This window comes from Equus caballus, chromosome 1 (genome assembly GCF_041296265.1).
Source record: "Equus caballus isolate H_3958 breed thoroughbred chromosome 1, TB-T2T, whole genome shotgun sequence".
Taxonomy (NCBI): Eukaryota; Metazoa; Chordata; class Mammalia; order Perissodactyla; family Equidae; genus Equus; species Equus caballus.
Window position 1 is genome coordinate 118,846,632 of NC_091684.1, and position 15,824 is coordinate 118,862,455.

The window sequence follows — 15,824 nt, forward strand, 5'->3', positions numbered from 1 at the left end:
CTAGTCTCTGAAGTTTGAGAGTCTTTAGCTTCATTAAATCTAACCCAACCTGCTAAATTTGTAAGATGCATTACTGTCTACTCATGTTGCGCTATGTATTGTAAGATAGTTTTGCATATTTAATATAAAAATAGTTTTTACACTCGACTCATGTTAAATTTATTAGAGAACTATTCTAAAGTTTGATTTCTCTTTCTTTGTTTAATCTTTCACCTGTGTTTCAGTCCTGTCTCTCATCTGCCCGCTATTTCCAGTTAGTTAATTCATTTGATTTATACATTCGTTCATTCGTTCAGCAAGTGTTGTTTTGCATACCTGCTGTGGGCTATATAAATATTATTTAAGAAAGATGGACGGATGTCGTCCTACCTTCAAGATTCTGGAGCCTAGTGAGGAGGTGTACATGTCAGTAGTGCCACGCAGTAAGCCCCATCATCATGACGTATCTGTGTGGTGCCTGTTTGATCTGGCGTCGAGGGGAGCATCTCTGAGTGTAACGGGCAGTGTCAGTGGGATGTGGGGTTGACTCTGATTACAGTGTGAGTGGTGATCTGGAGACAGCACTGCCCCATCTGCAGCCTTGACCTTAGAGCGGAACCTCGGGTCGTGGGAGTGTATTTATAGGGTAAATTCTTTGTGGGCCAGGGATAGCTGAGATACATGTTTTCTGAATCTTGATAAACATTGCCACATTCCTTAGAAACATTACATTTAGTGCGTACTCCCCTCAGTAGTGTCTCAGTGAGTTATCCCAGCCCCTCCCCAGAGTTTTGCACTGTGATGAGTAAACAGTATCTCATTGTTTATTTGATTTTACCTCTTTAAATATGAGTGAAGTTGAGCATCCTTTTGTGATTTTTGTTTTTGAAATTTATATTTTCCTGCAGATTTTCTGTATGTATTCCCTGTTATTCTCTTGGTTTATTTTTTATTTGTTTATATGAGCCCTTCATAAATTAAGGAAGTTAACCCTTTGTGTATGTATTGCAAATATTTTCCGTTTGTTGTTTGATTTTGAGTGTTAGTCTAGTAAGAGACCATCCTCCCATCTTTGAGGTTATTCATGTATTCACTGTTCCACCTACTCTTTCTCTTATGGCTTCATCTTTTACATTTAAAAACTTTAATTCATCTGAAATTAATTTTGGTATAAGGAATGAGAGGAATCTGGTTTTATTTTTTCCAGGTAGCTACCTCGTTACATTAAACACATTTAATGAGTAATCTCTTTTCTTGAAATGTTTCTTTTGTAGTAGTATAATGTGCCTTTATAGTGAATTAAATTATTGTGTACATTTTTAATCCTTTATTATGATCCATTGGTCTGTCTTTGTTATTTCTTCTCCGGTTCCAAACTGTTTTGATATTGAAGCCTCATAATACGTTTTATTATCTGCTAGGGCTAGTTTCTACTCATTACCTTTGTTTTCAGATTTTTTTCCTGTGGTTAAAATCTTTCTTTTCAAACTTTTATGAAGTTTGTTAGCTATAGCAAAATCTTTCTCTTCTGTCCTCAGAACCAGTCTCTAAAGCAAGTTTGAAAACTTAGATTTGGGCTATTTTGCTTAGAGAGTTCATTTTCTCAACAAATACTGGGCGCCTAGTATATGCCAGTGCAGACATAAGCCGTGTCATTCTCTTCATTTATTTTTTACTTCCCTTCCTTCCTTTCCTGGAGTGTTTATTGTGTATTGCTATGAGCTGGACACTGTGCTTGGCTGGGGGATTGAAGAAAGTCCGCCATTCCCTGCTTTGCGGAGAGCACGTGAGCTTGGCCTTGTCCTTGTGACTGAGACACACACACAGGGATAGTATTAGAGCTCATGTAGATTTTATACGAGGCCACAGTGCTGAAGAAGGGAAAGAAGCCTCCTCAGCAATGATTTCTGCATGTTATCCCAAGTCTCTGTACACCACTGGGCAGAATGAGCCGCCTTATAACTGGCCAGTTATTTTTAATGCCTGGAAAATTACAGAGGGAGTTAGGAGCTATTGCTCTAATCCTCTGCTAATTCTTCTTAAAAATGTTTTTAAAACAGATTTTTTCACACTGAGACAATTTTCAAGGGAATGTACACACCCAACGAGCCTGTGGAAAGAGTCCATGGAGAGCTGTATTCCACACTGCCACGTCGTGTCAAGGGAAAGAAATGCTTTCTCCACCTTGAGCAGACATGGGCTGTATTGGGGTGTGTGACAAGGAGGCACGTCACCTTCTTCTGGGGGAGACTGCTTTGACTTGTAAACAGTTTTCAGGTTTGCCCTTGTTACCTTTTGTGATGGCTATCACATAGATAATTCATTTTTTATGTTGATTTCTTGCTTATAAATTGCCATTCACTTCTACAGTTAAACGACTAAGTTCCAATATTGACCACAAACGAACAGCACCGATCTGGGCATTTCTCAGCTTGGATGTGTTGAAGTTTCTTGTGTACAGGGGAGTTCCAGTGCCAGTCAGAAATTGCTCTTTCCACTTTTTACATTTTACGTAGTACATCATTTGTCTTACTTGTTCTAAATAAATGTCATAAGTCCAATTCAATGGATTTTACAGGAAAACATAGGGAACGCAAAAGCAATGAGAAGCACAGTCATCTTTGAGCACCCACTCGAATAGAGAAGGAACTGAGGGACAGTGCATTCAGGCTCAGTTTCAGTGTTCTTTCCCTGGGAGGCTCAGGGCTGCAGATGGTGGCTCTCTGTGGCTCTCGGACACCTGAGGCCCTGGCTGTCTCCCAGGCTGTCTCAGACTAGGACGGCTACTGGAGAAAGCCCGTGGAGGGTCTCATCTTCCTTCCACAGGTTCCTGACAACTCGGTTCCAACCAGAGCCATCTTTGTTTTTATTAAACATACCTTACCCCTTCAGTTAATGTTTTTGATCCATTGAAAAATATAATTTGCCTTTCCAAACATTCCGGAGTACTATTTTCTAGTGTGACATTTGATGGATAAAAGCAGCCTGTTTGTTCTCTGCATAAAGTATACACTAAGGATGGGATTTGTAATGTAGTAAATAAGATCCCACACAAATTCCACATGACGTACTGTGTGGGGAGTTCACATAATGAAATGAAGAATGCTGCCTTTTGTTTTCCGACCAGTGTGGAGTTTTCCTCCTACCCTGCATCTGTCAAAGCCGTGTTCAAATACAAAATTGATGTATTTAAACATACTGATTAAACATGGACACTTTTTCTTAATAAACGAAACACACCCCTTATTGCAGCCATCCTTTATATTTCAGTAAAGGTGAAGACAAGCTCTAAATATAGTTAATGACTTAAGCTAATGCTAAATTTGTGAGAGAGAATGTGTTGAAATTTAGGTGGGTGTTGCTAGAAGGAACAGGAATGTGCGGGGCAGGACTAGGTGACACGGGGATAAAGTCATGCCAGACATAAATGCAACCTTCAAAGAGAAGATTTAACAGAGAATTAATACACTGCTATTTTTGAAAAGGAGAAAGTGTCAGATCACTGAAAGAAAAAGAAAAAATGCTTAAAGCTGTATTTACATCAAAGTTTATGTCAGCTCTATGTTTCCTTTCTTCTGAATGCTGATGATGAAAGTTATGCTTTTGCAATTGTTATTTGCAAATTTATTTGTCTCAGTACCAGTCAAGGGCAGAAAGCTTCTCTTAGTAGGCATCTTGTGTCCCCCAGTTCCTGGTGCAGTGCCTGGTGATTTGAATTGGTCTGAACAAGACTGGATGTGTGTTTCTTTTCAACACACTACTTCTCTCTGTTTCTTTAGCTTATCTGTTTGTCTCTCTAATGTACTCCCTCACTTCTTTTCTGCATTCGCTCTTCTTTCTATAAGTTGTTTATCCAACAGCTTTTAAGGCTCTTCAGGGCCAAGTGCATTTATTGTTTGTATTGGTGATGATGTTTAGCTCAGACCTTGCACGAGATGTTGCCGGATGTGTGTACAGTCATGCAGCACTTAACAATGGGTATACCTTCTGAGAAATGCATTGCTAGGCGATTTCATCTTCATGCAAACTTCACAGAGTGTGCTTATACAAACCTGGATGATATAGCTTACTATACACCTGGGGTATATGGTACTAATCTTTTTTTTTATTGAGGTCTCGTTGGTTTATATCGTATAAATTTCAGATATACATCATTAGATTTTGATTTCTGTGTAGACTATATCATGTTCACTGCCCAAAGACTAATTACCATCCATCCCTGTACACATGTGCCTAATCACCCCTTTTGCCCTCCCCCTCCCACCTTCCCCTCTAGTAACCACCAGTCTAATCTCTATCTGTGTGTGTGTTGTTTTTTTATCTTCTGCTTATGAGTGAAATCATACAGTATTTGACTTTCTCTGTCTAACTTATTTTGCTTAGCATGATACCTTCAAGGTCCATCCATGTTGTCAAAAATGGCAAAATTTCATCTTTTTTATAGCTAAGTAGTATTCCATTGTGTATATATACACCACGTCTTCTTTATCCATTCATCAATTGGTGGGCAGTTAAGTTGCTTCCAAGTCTTGGCTATTGTGAATAATGCTGCAGTGAATATATGAGTGCATATATCTTTATGCATTGTGTTTTCATGTGCTTTGGACGAATACCCAGAAGTGGAATAGCTGGATCGTATGGTAGTTCTCTTCTTAATTTTTTGAGGAATCTCCATACTGTTTTCCATAGTGGCTGTAGCAGCTTGCATTCCCACCAGCAGTGAATGAGAGTTCCCTTTTCTCCACATCCTCTCCACCACTTATTATTTCTTGTTAATTATAGCTGTTCTGACGGATGTGAAGTGATATCTCATTGTAGTTTTGATTTGCATTTCCCTAATAATTAGTGATATTAAATGTCTTTTCATGTGCCTGTGGCCATCTCTATGTGTTCTTTGAAAAATGTTCAGATCTTTTGCCCATTTTTTAATTGGGTTGTTTGTTTCTTTGTTGTTGAGATGTATGAGTTCTTTATATATTTTGGATATTAATCCCTTATCAGATATATGGTTTGCAGATATCTTCTCCCAACTGTTAGGTTGTCTTTTCATTTTGTGGATGGTTTCCTTTGCTGTGCAGAAGCTTTTAGTTTGATGTAGTCCCATTTGTTTATTTTTTCTTTTGTTTCCCATGCCTGAGACAAATACCTGTGAGACATGGTGTTCAAAAAGATACAGCTAAGACTGATACTGAAGAGCATATATGGTACTAATCTTATAGGACCACCATTGTATGTGTGGTCCATTGTTGACTGGAGCATTGTCATGCAGCACGGACTAGATGTCTTTACTAACCGTCTTTGCTGCCAAGGTTCCTACATATGTTATTCTTCTTCTGGGTCTATGCAAGAGGTTTGCAGATGTTTCACATATTTATGCACGTTAACTCACTCATGTATTTGACAATATTGATTAAAGTAATTTTTACAAATAAAAATTGTACTTCTGAACTTCTGATTGTATTCTAAAAAGCTCCCAAGTTCTTACAGATAATGCAACTTTATTTCCACATAAAAGTCACTCTGAAGTTGAAGTAAGCATCACCCTATTCTTTTGGAAAAACTGTATTTTGAGATTGCACTGGACCTGGCAGAGTAAAATTTTCAGCAAGATGGAGTGGAGTAAACTACAGTTTATATTAACAGTTGTAAGAGTCACTGCTTAATTCCCCCCACACTTAGGCTTTAAATTGATGCTCTTTGTTACTATCTTCCTGGCATTTGCTACTGTCAGTAACTGCTGAAAGAGTAATTCTTATCCTGTAGGAGAGATTGGTGTAGCTAAAACCAAGAAAAACACCCATCTAATCTTGTCCTTGAATAGTTTCCTGGTCTTGTTACATATTGCTTGTCCTGTTAAAATTCACTTGTAGATTCCAACTCAAGCAAATTATGAAGATCTTGGCTCACGTGAGCTTTCATGGTTTCCTGAACCTTCAAATCACAAAGTTGGAAGAGACCTCTTCTTTTGTCACTCCTGGAGAAGGAGAACAAGAGGTTATGTTAAGCCTTCTAAATTTAGCTTAATGTTTGTTTTTTATTTATGTAACTTTTGTTTTAATTTTAGAAAAGAGATTTATAAATGAAATGTAGGTGTTTGTAAAGCAAAAAATTAAAAGGAATAATGAATAGCATACAAATGTTTAACCACTCCATTTCCAGTAAGGCAAAGAAAAAGGGGTGTCAAGAACAAAGGATTTGTAGGAGAGAAAGCACCCGCATAGCTAACTGATAAGAAATGTAGGGATGATGATAAGACAGGCAGGAACTCACAGACACAATATCAGAACCACAAAAGAGATCTGGAAACCCTTAGGGGTCAGATTCCAGGTTCCCTCCTCCACTGCCTTCATTCCTTTTATTTGGAGGAGACCCCTTTGGAATTGAATCTGGCCCAGAGGCCTGAAGGTAACTGGAGCTGAAAAGAGCCTCTAAATAATGGTCCTGACAGTAGGAAACATGTACAATTTTCAGTAATAACCACCTCCTGTGGGCCGGAACCTCTCTAAGCTCTTGGTTACTAAGCTAAATGAAGTGCACATTCCCTGCCCTCAAGGGACTTACCCACTGAAAGGAGGACTCGGGTAAACGAGGTTCAGAAGAAAACAAGTATTATACTAGGACTAGGGTACATCTTTTTAAGCTTAAGAGATAGAAATCTTTTGAAAGGTATCAATTTAAGATGAATAAAAGTAAATACCACATCGCTGACTAGCACCAGAATCTCCAGACAACTTTAGAAAAGTTGAAGCCTATAGTTTAAAAGAACCTTTGCTTCCCAGAGAGCTGGAAAGTCTGCTTTCCAAAGCTTTCTGTCTTAAAACTTCAACAGGAAAGAAAACACAGTTGTCAAGACATTTTGAAAGACTCTATGTATTTTTATTATTGCTATGAGAGGCCAGGAACCAGCAGTGCAAGCTATTCAGAGTAGCAAGTTCAGCAAAAGCTTTGTCATCATTCTGGGAGATGGGGTGTGGGTTAGGCACATGGAAGTCCAGAGATTAACTTCACTCTGTGTTCTTTCACCACAAGAGAGCCAGTGCCAGCGCACTTTCTAATTATCCTGGGAATCTATGTTCTTTTCTCTCTTTCTGCATTGTTGCCACCTTAGTTTAGGCACAGGTCACAAACTGAAATGCATACAGGGGCCAGGCTAGAAACATAAATGGGTGCTTCTGCCTGGGCAAGCCTGAAGAGGGAGTGTTGGGGTTGTGGCACCCCAGGGAAAGCTTGCCTCCCCCTTCTCCCCAGTCAGGTATTCAAGTTCAAGATGTTTTGAAAACCCTGTTCTAGCCAAACATCACATATCTGCCAGCTGCCTCTGAGAACTGGTTGTGGGCTGAGGACTCTGCTTTTAGGCCATTATGGTGAACTGTTGCAAGAATCTGCTGAAGCCTCCCTCCAGGCTCTGCCTGCTGTGATCCATCATCCATATTGCCAGCAGTTAATTTCTAAAGTATAGATCTAGTGGTGTCACTTCCCTGCTAAAATCCTGGAGTGACTCCTCACTGAGAAAGGCAAACTGAGCCTAGTCTTCAGCCTAGCATGCGGACCCTTTGTGGTTTGGTCTTGTCTCCTATCACTCTTTCCTTTTTGTCCCAATTTAAGATCTCACCACACTGGTGACTGTGTATGCTTCCCACAGCATTCCAGTCTAAAGGCTTTTGTAGGTGAGTTTTTTCCTGCCTAGAGTGACCTTGCCTGGTGAATCTTAGCTTAAATCACCAGGCAGTTACTTAATCAGTCCCTTCTCTGTGATCCTCCACCACTTTGTATGTTTCTGCTCTTAGCCCTGAGCATCCTGCATTCTAATGTTTGCCTCCCTCACCAGACTTAGAAATTCTAAAAAATAGGAACCAAGTTTTCTCCTTTTCTGTAACTTCCTTTATTTCAAATGCAGAGTAATTTTAACTTAATCTGTCTAGGCCTCAAATTTTTTATCTACAAAACAAAGATATTGAAGATGTTGGACTAGAATTCAGTGTTTCTTAACTAGAGGTGTGCATCAAAATCACTTGGAGTTCAGCAAATGGTGCTAGGACAACTGGATGTCCACATGCAAAGGAATGAAGTTGGATCCCTACTTCACACCATACACAAAAATTAACTCAAATTGGATTATAGACCTAAATACAAGAACTAAAATTATAAAACTCTTACAAGAAAAGACAGGAGTGAATCTTCATGACCCTGGAATGAGCAGTGGTTTCTTAGATATGACACCAAAAGCACAAATGACAAAAGAAAAAACAGATAAATTGGGCTTCATCAAAATTATAAACTTTTGTGCTTCAAAGAACACCATTAATAAAGTGATAAGACAGCTCACAAAATGAGAGAAAATATTTGGCAAATCATACATCTAATAAGGGTCTAGTATCCAGAATATATAAAGAACTCTTACAAGTTAATAATAAAAAGAAAATATATTAAAAAATGGCAAAGGACTTGAATAGACAATTCTCCAAAAGAAGATAGTCAAATGGCCATTAAGCATGTGGAAAGATACTCAGGATCATTAGTCATCAGGGAAATGAAAATTAAAACCACAATGAGATAGCACTTCACACACACTAGAATGGCGATAGTCAAAATGAACAATTACAAGTGTTGACTAGAAAGTGGACAGATTGGAACCCTCATGTGTGCTGGCATGAATGTAAAATGGTGCAGCTGCTGTGGAAAAAACAATTTGCAGTTCCTAAAAATGTTAAACATAGAATTATCATGTGACCTAGCAATTTCATTCCTAGAGAGAATTGAAAACATAGGTCCACACAAAAACTTGTACATAAATGTTCATTGCATGATTATTTCATAATAACTCCCATGACCATCAACTCATGAATGGATAAGCAGGTTCTGGTATATCCATACAATAGAATATTGTTCAGCCATAACAATGAAGTTCTGACACATGCTACATCATGGATGAACCTTGAAAACTTTATGCTAAGTGAAAGAAGCTAGTCACGAAGGGCCACATATTTTATCATTTCATTTATATGAAATGTTCAGAATAGGCAAATTAGTAGAGACAGAAGGTAGATTGGTGGTTGCCAGAGACTAGGAGTTGGTGAGGGGGGCAGAATGGGAAGTGATTGCTAATTGGCATGATGTTCTTTATGGGGTCCTGAAAATGTACCGTAATTATATAAAGGTAATGGTTGTATGACTTTGTGAATATACTAAAAACCACTGAATTATATGCTTTAAAAGGCTGATTTTTGTGGTATGTGAATTATATCTCAATAAACTATTTTAAAAAATCGCTTTGAGCTTTTCTAAAATACACATGTGGCATCTTTTGTCCTGTCATGATTCATATTCAGTAAAACTAGAAAGTTTCTAGCGCTCCACCTGCAGTTACTCTTTTATGACATTTTAAACCAAGAGTTCTAACTAACAATGGATGTACTTGTTATCCTAGAGTAAATGTGAAGTGTTATCTAGATATTTAAGTATAGCTGTGCAAATCTGAGGGTGCCTCTGGATGACTTGGAGGGACTAGAAAGCAGAAATGTCCTGTAATTCCATTCTGCTATCTGGAACCAGGTAAAAGGAGGAAAGAAAGGGAGGCACATAACACTAACAGTAAGCCAGGACTCCCAGGGAGAGTGAGGGAAAGAAGCGCTCACTCCTGAGGTTGGAGTATAGGACATGGTCAGGTCCAGGACTGGCTCCAGAGCAAGGACTCTGATGTAGATAACAGGTATAGGATATCCATCGTCACCTTCACAGTGGTGTCTGAGACAGCACTCTGGGGGAAGCAGAGCAGGCTGAGACGGGGCCTGCCTGCAAGACATGTCTGCCTGTAGCTTCATTCAGTTGATGGCCAAAATATCTTTGGAGAAGTCCTGCAATTGATTTTTTCCTTCTAAGATATTTTCTTATTGTGAAACAAAATCATTGAGCATAAGTGTAAAAATAAAAACCAACCATAAAATTTGTTTAATTCCCAACATAGGGAGAAATGTACAACACAAAACTATTTGCTTTCTAAATTACCTGGTCAACATAGACCCATAAACAAGATCGTTTCATACTAGCAATCTCACATTCCTTTTGGATAAATGTTAGAGCTGATTTTAATGTTAAGGCTTTAGAAAAATGACACCTTTTCTCATTCTTATCTTAAAAATCTAACAGTCCACCTCATAGGCACTCAGGCTGTACTGCATTTCTCTTCTTCTAGATTTTAGGTATACTGTGATGTTGGTATAAATAAAACTTAAAACTTAAGGCTGAAAATTTAAAAATCGTGTTGACTGTAAAACTATTTGAATTCTTTCTTGGCCATGATGTTTTGTCGTTGCATAAACTCTGCAAAGTCTCAGCCCTGAGTGTCTCTCCTATACTTTAAAGCTTGTTTTCCCCACTTTCGGAATCTTTCAAGCTGCGCCCCTGTTTATCTCCTCCACTGACCCCATCCCAAGTCACTTCCAGAGAACCCCAAGGGCTCTGAGGAACACGGATTCAAAGTCACTCCTGGAACAAGGGCTGGGAGTGGGAACCTCCACACTGGTTGTCAGCCTCTCCCTTCTCCCTTGGGCTTCCTCTATTCACGGGATAGGAAGGACCACCCCTTTTGCCTAGAGTCTCTGGTGGGTTGTTGGGAGGTAAGAGCCCCCAGGTTCTTTATAATCAGATGATGCATACCTCTGCTGTGTTGACTCCTGGTTCACTTTTCTGAAAGCTCTTCTTAATTTTTGGCTTTGTTTTATTTTATTCCCCAAAGTAAGCTTGCTTATTATAGAAAATTTGGAGATTTCCTACAACAGAGAAATACTTCCATAGTCTCACCATTCAAAGATAACTCTCAATACTTTAATCCTTCCAATCTTCTGATCTATGTATAGGTTTAAAATGCTTTATATAGTTGTGATTAAAATATATGTTAATATGATGTTTTTTCTCTTAACAAATAACATACTTTTCATTGCTATTAGAAATAGCATTTTAATGCTGAAGTAACAGTAATATAACTAATGTTGAGTAAATAGTCTACAATCATTCCTGGCTTGTTGGATGTTAACCTCAGTGGTTTCTGCTATTATAAATAATGCTTCATTGACCATCTGTCTTAGGAAGCACTGTATCCTCATTGCCTTGAACAATGCCTGGCATGTGGTGGGGACTCAATGTATAATCATTGGATTAATCTTTCTACCTGTAGCTGTTTCTCTATTTAAGATTCTGAACAGCAGATTTACTGAGTCAAAGGAATGGAAACATCTTTAATATAATAAAATGTATTTATTTAGATAAATTTTGTTGCAACAAGGTCTAGTTTAAGGGTACCAGAGTGTTTCCCAATCCCCAAAGGCAGGAGTGCATCTTGGCATTGGAAAAAAGGCTGGAACAGGAAACTTGCATACGTCAAACTGGGTTCTCCATCGTTTATATCTGCCTTCTCTGCATGTATCTTTTATTCTTCTTTGTCTGCAGAAAGGCTCCTCTGTTTTTCTTGTCCATGTGACAGAAAAACATGAATAAGGTGGAAAGGTGGATCCACATGATGTAAGAGGCAGAATGGTTGAGTTGGGGGACCACCCAGTAGCTGTCTGCTACGTTGGCCTTTTAAGATATGTCAATGGAAACTTATTTTAATCCAACAGTATCCATTCAGGAAGTCTCTTGGTGTTGTAAAAGTTTGTAAATTTTATATGCTTAAACCCATCCATCTTTTATAATTTCTTTAATTCCTGTCATACTTAGAGTGGCCTTTTTCAGTTAAAGATTATAGAAATATTCTTCTGTATTATAGTACCTTTGTAACTTTGTTTTTTTCTTTTTTTTAAAGATTTTATTTTTTTCCTTTTTCTCCCCAAAGCCCCCCGGTACATAGTTGTATATTTTTCATTGTGAGTCCTTCTAGTTGTGGCATGTGGGATGCTGCCTCAGCATGGTTTGATGAGCAGTGCCATGTCCGTGCCCAGGATTCGAACCGACAAAACACTGGGCCGCCTGCAGCGGAGTGCATGAACTTAACCACTTAGCCACGGGGCCAGCCCCCTGTAACTTTGTTTTCTATTTTTAAATCTTTAATCCAATTTCTTGACATGGTATAAGGTAAAAATATAACTTTATAATTCCAGAACATTTCCATCGCCCCAAAAAGAACCTTGTACTAATTAGCAGTCACTCTTCATTTCCCCTCCCACAAGTCTCTGACAACCACCAAGTCTACTTTCTGTCTCTGTGGATTTGCCTATTCTGAACATTTCATATAAATGGAATAATGCAGTATATGGCCTTGTGTGTCTGACTTCTCTTCCACTTAACATGATGTTTCAAGGTTTACTCATGTTGTAGCATGTGTCAGTATTTCATTCCTTTTTATAGCTAGACAATACTGTATGAATATACTATATTTTGTTAATTCATTAATTGAGAGACATTTGGATTATTTCTACTCTTGGCTATTATGAAATAATTCTGCTTTGAATGTTTGTTTACAAGTTTTTGTGGGGATGCGTTTTCAGTTCTCTTGGGTGTGGAATTGCTGGGAACTCTATATATAACATTTTGAGGAACTGCCAAACTCTTCTCCAAAGCAGCCGAACTATTTTACGTTCCCACTAGCAATATATGAGTGTTCCAATTCCTCTGCATCCTCTCCACACTTGTTTTTGTTGGTCCTTTTGATTATAGCCATTCTAGTGGGTGTGAAGGGATATCTCATCATGGTTTTGATTTGCATTTTCCCTAATGACTAATGATGTTGAGCATCTTTTCAGGGGCTTATTGGACATTTGTATATTTTTTTTGGGAAAATGTCTATTGAAATCCTTTGCCCATTTTCAAATTGTTGTCTTTTTATTTGAATTGTAAGATTTCTTTATTTGTTGTTTTTCACATTGTTTTTTAATGTCTTTTTTTTTCCATTTTCTCTGTTTCCTGGTGTCCTTTTCACTCTGAATGAACTTATTAGATATTGAGGATATTAATCCTTTTTTATCTTATTTATTGCAAATATTTTTCTCCAGCTCATTTCTTTTTTTTAAGTATTAAAAAATTTGGCATAGTAAGATTTATCAATCTTTTTTTCTTTTTTGACTTATTCCACTGCATTTAAAAGTCCTCTTTTCCTCCCTCCATTGCCTCCAGAGCTGGTCAGTGTTCTCTTCTATAACCTTCTGGCTTATTTGTTGTTTAATTTTTAACCTTTAAGTCTTCAGTTCATTTATAGGGTATTTTCATATATGGTGTGGTACAAAGATCTGATTCCTTCCCTACCCCCACTCTACCCAATGCTCGTCGTTGTCCTATAAGTTTATCGATTTTCCCTTTCCTGTGGCTAGCTTTACCATATATTAACTCTTATATAAAAGGTTTATTTCTCTTTTATCTGTTCTGCTTCATTTAGCTTCTTATGTTCTTCCTTATGTTTTAATAATTGTGCCTTTGCATCATGTTTCAATATCTATCAGATCTTGTCATCATCATATCCATAAGTTTACTTGGTAAATCTTTTCTTTCTCACTAGATTTTTGCATTATTTGTACTTTGGAGTCATTTAAGTTCCTTCGAAAGTGTTTGAGATTTTTTTGGGTTGTGTCAAACCTGTCAACAAACTTGAGACTAACTTACATCTTACAGTATTTAGTCTTCTACCCAAGAACTGGGCACGTCCTACTTATTCAACTGTTCTTGAATAAATAAAAAAATTAATAAATAGTAATTAAGTTTTTGTTTGTTTTCGTAGAAGTCCATACATAGTTGGTTTAATTTATTCTTTGCTACTGTGTTTCATATTTTCATACTTTTGTGAATGCAATATCTATCTATCATATATTAAACTAGTGTTTCTGGTATATAGTAAAGATATCAGTTTAACTTATATTCATCAATTTTATTTTCGTTCTTTGCAGAATACTTACTAATTAAATGAATTATTTATTTGATGTTTTTTTGGTGGTATTGCTTCCCTGTGGAAAGAATTAAAAATTGTTTCTAAACATTTTTTTCTCCTCAATAATACCTTTCTACTTGGTTGTTCCTTATTTGTTCTGGATTTAAAACTAGTTTGAAGGTCTCATGGTTACTCTTAGCTAGATTCTGGATAGCCACTGTCCTAAGGTATTTTTGAGATCCTTTTATCCTGAATTTAAAAAGTAGTGATTTTTATGCTTTGCTTTGATTGGCGGATGTGTGGATTGTATTCCCTGGTAAAGGAAGTGTGTTAGTTTCCTGTGGCAGCTGTAACAAATTACCACACAGTTTTGGAGGCTGGAAGTCTGAAATCTGGCAGGGCTGTACTCCCTCTGGGAGATCTAGGGGAGAATTGAATCCTTGTCTCTTCCGGTTTTTGGTGGCTGCCTTGGCCCTCCCGGGCATTCCTTGGCTAGTGGCCTCTTCTCTCCAATCTTTGATTCTATCTTCACATCCCTTTCTCCTCTTCTGTCTCTGTCAGATCTCCCTCTGCCTCACTCTTATATGGACACTTGTCATTGGATTTAGGGCCCACTGGGATAGTCTAGGATGATCTTCTCATCACTTTATGTCTGTAAAGACCTTCTTTCCAAATAAGGTTGCGTTCGCAGTTTCTGGGGTTTCGGACATGGACATACCTTGTTGGGGGCCACTGTACACCGTTCTGTAGAATCCATTCTGCAGTTGCCAGTACACAGACTCTCTCTCTTGTTTGTAGTTTTTTGGTACTTCTATATATATATTTGTATTTTTATATTTTCTATATGATATATAAAATATTACATTTTGTACATGGATTTAGAGTTTGGTAAAATAGATATTTTCCAAGTAATTATGTGATTTCCTTTGAAGATAGTATGGGCAAAAGAATGGCCTTGTCATTTTTGCATGTGTTATAAACTGAGTGAAAGCACTGTGACATATCGATTTTCTTATACGTGATTCATGGAAAGCTAGTGGTGGTGTGGTGAAGGTACAGTAGCCACCTGCTAGAAATGCAGATGCATTCTTGCTCCTTTGATGTATTGTGTGTCCGTCTTGTGAAAAAATACCGTCATTTCATTATCATATAGTACGGAATAGCACTGTGTAAATCATTCTCAAAGGTTATTCATTTCAGAATGTTTGGGTTTTGATATAAGGAAGTTGAATTCCTGATCCTGAAAACAAGCACATTTAGTAACCTTGTAACATTACATTTCATAGAGCTTTGAATTTTTCTTTTTAGAATGTAATCGTATTTATTTTGGTTTTGATATGTTGGTAAGTAACCACAGGGCATCAGTTCCTCTTATTCAACTTTTATAGCACGGCCATTGTGTTAAATATAAAGCTTGTGGAAGAAAATAGAGCCACTTTAAAATGTGTATTTCTCTTTATCTAACCTTTATATATTTTTTAATTAAAACTTTTATTGGGATAATTCTAATTTCACATGCTGTTATAAGAATCAGTATGGAGAAATCCCTTGTATGCTTTGTCCAGTTTCCCCAATGATAACATTTTGTAGAAGTACAGTATAATATCACAACCAGGATATTAACTTTGATACAATACACTGATCTTACTCAGAGTTCCCCAGTCGTGTGTGTATGTATGAAGTTTTGTACAATTTTACCACCTGTGTAGGTTCATGTATCTACCACTACAGTCAAGATACTGAATGTTTGCAACACCACAAGAATCTCTCTTGTTGCCGTTTGATAACCACACACAGCTTTCTCCCTTCCTCTGGCACATCTCTAAGCCCTGACAACACATCTATCCTCTATTTCTAAAATTTTATCTTTTCAAAATGTTGTATAAATGGAATTAAGCATTCTGTACAGAATGTACCTTTTGGGATTGGCTTATTTCACTCAACATAACTCCTGGAGATTCATCCAAGTTGTTGCATATATCAATCGTTTGTT

At 37.6% G+C, this 15,824-nt stretch overlaps 1 protein-coding gene across 13 annotated transcripts in view; it reads left to right on the forward strand.

Moving 5' to 3' along the window:
• Window positions 1-15,824, forward strand: part of TJP1 (tight junction protein 1) — a 236,068-nt gene that overhangs the window by 85,746 nt on the left and 134,498 nt on the right. The window lies entirely within an intron of this gene.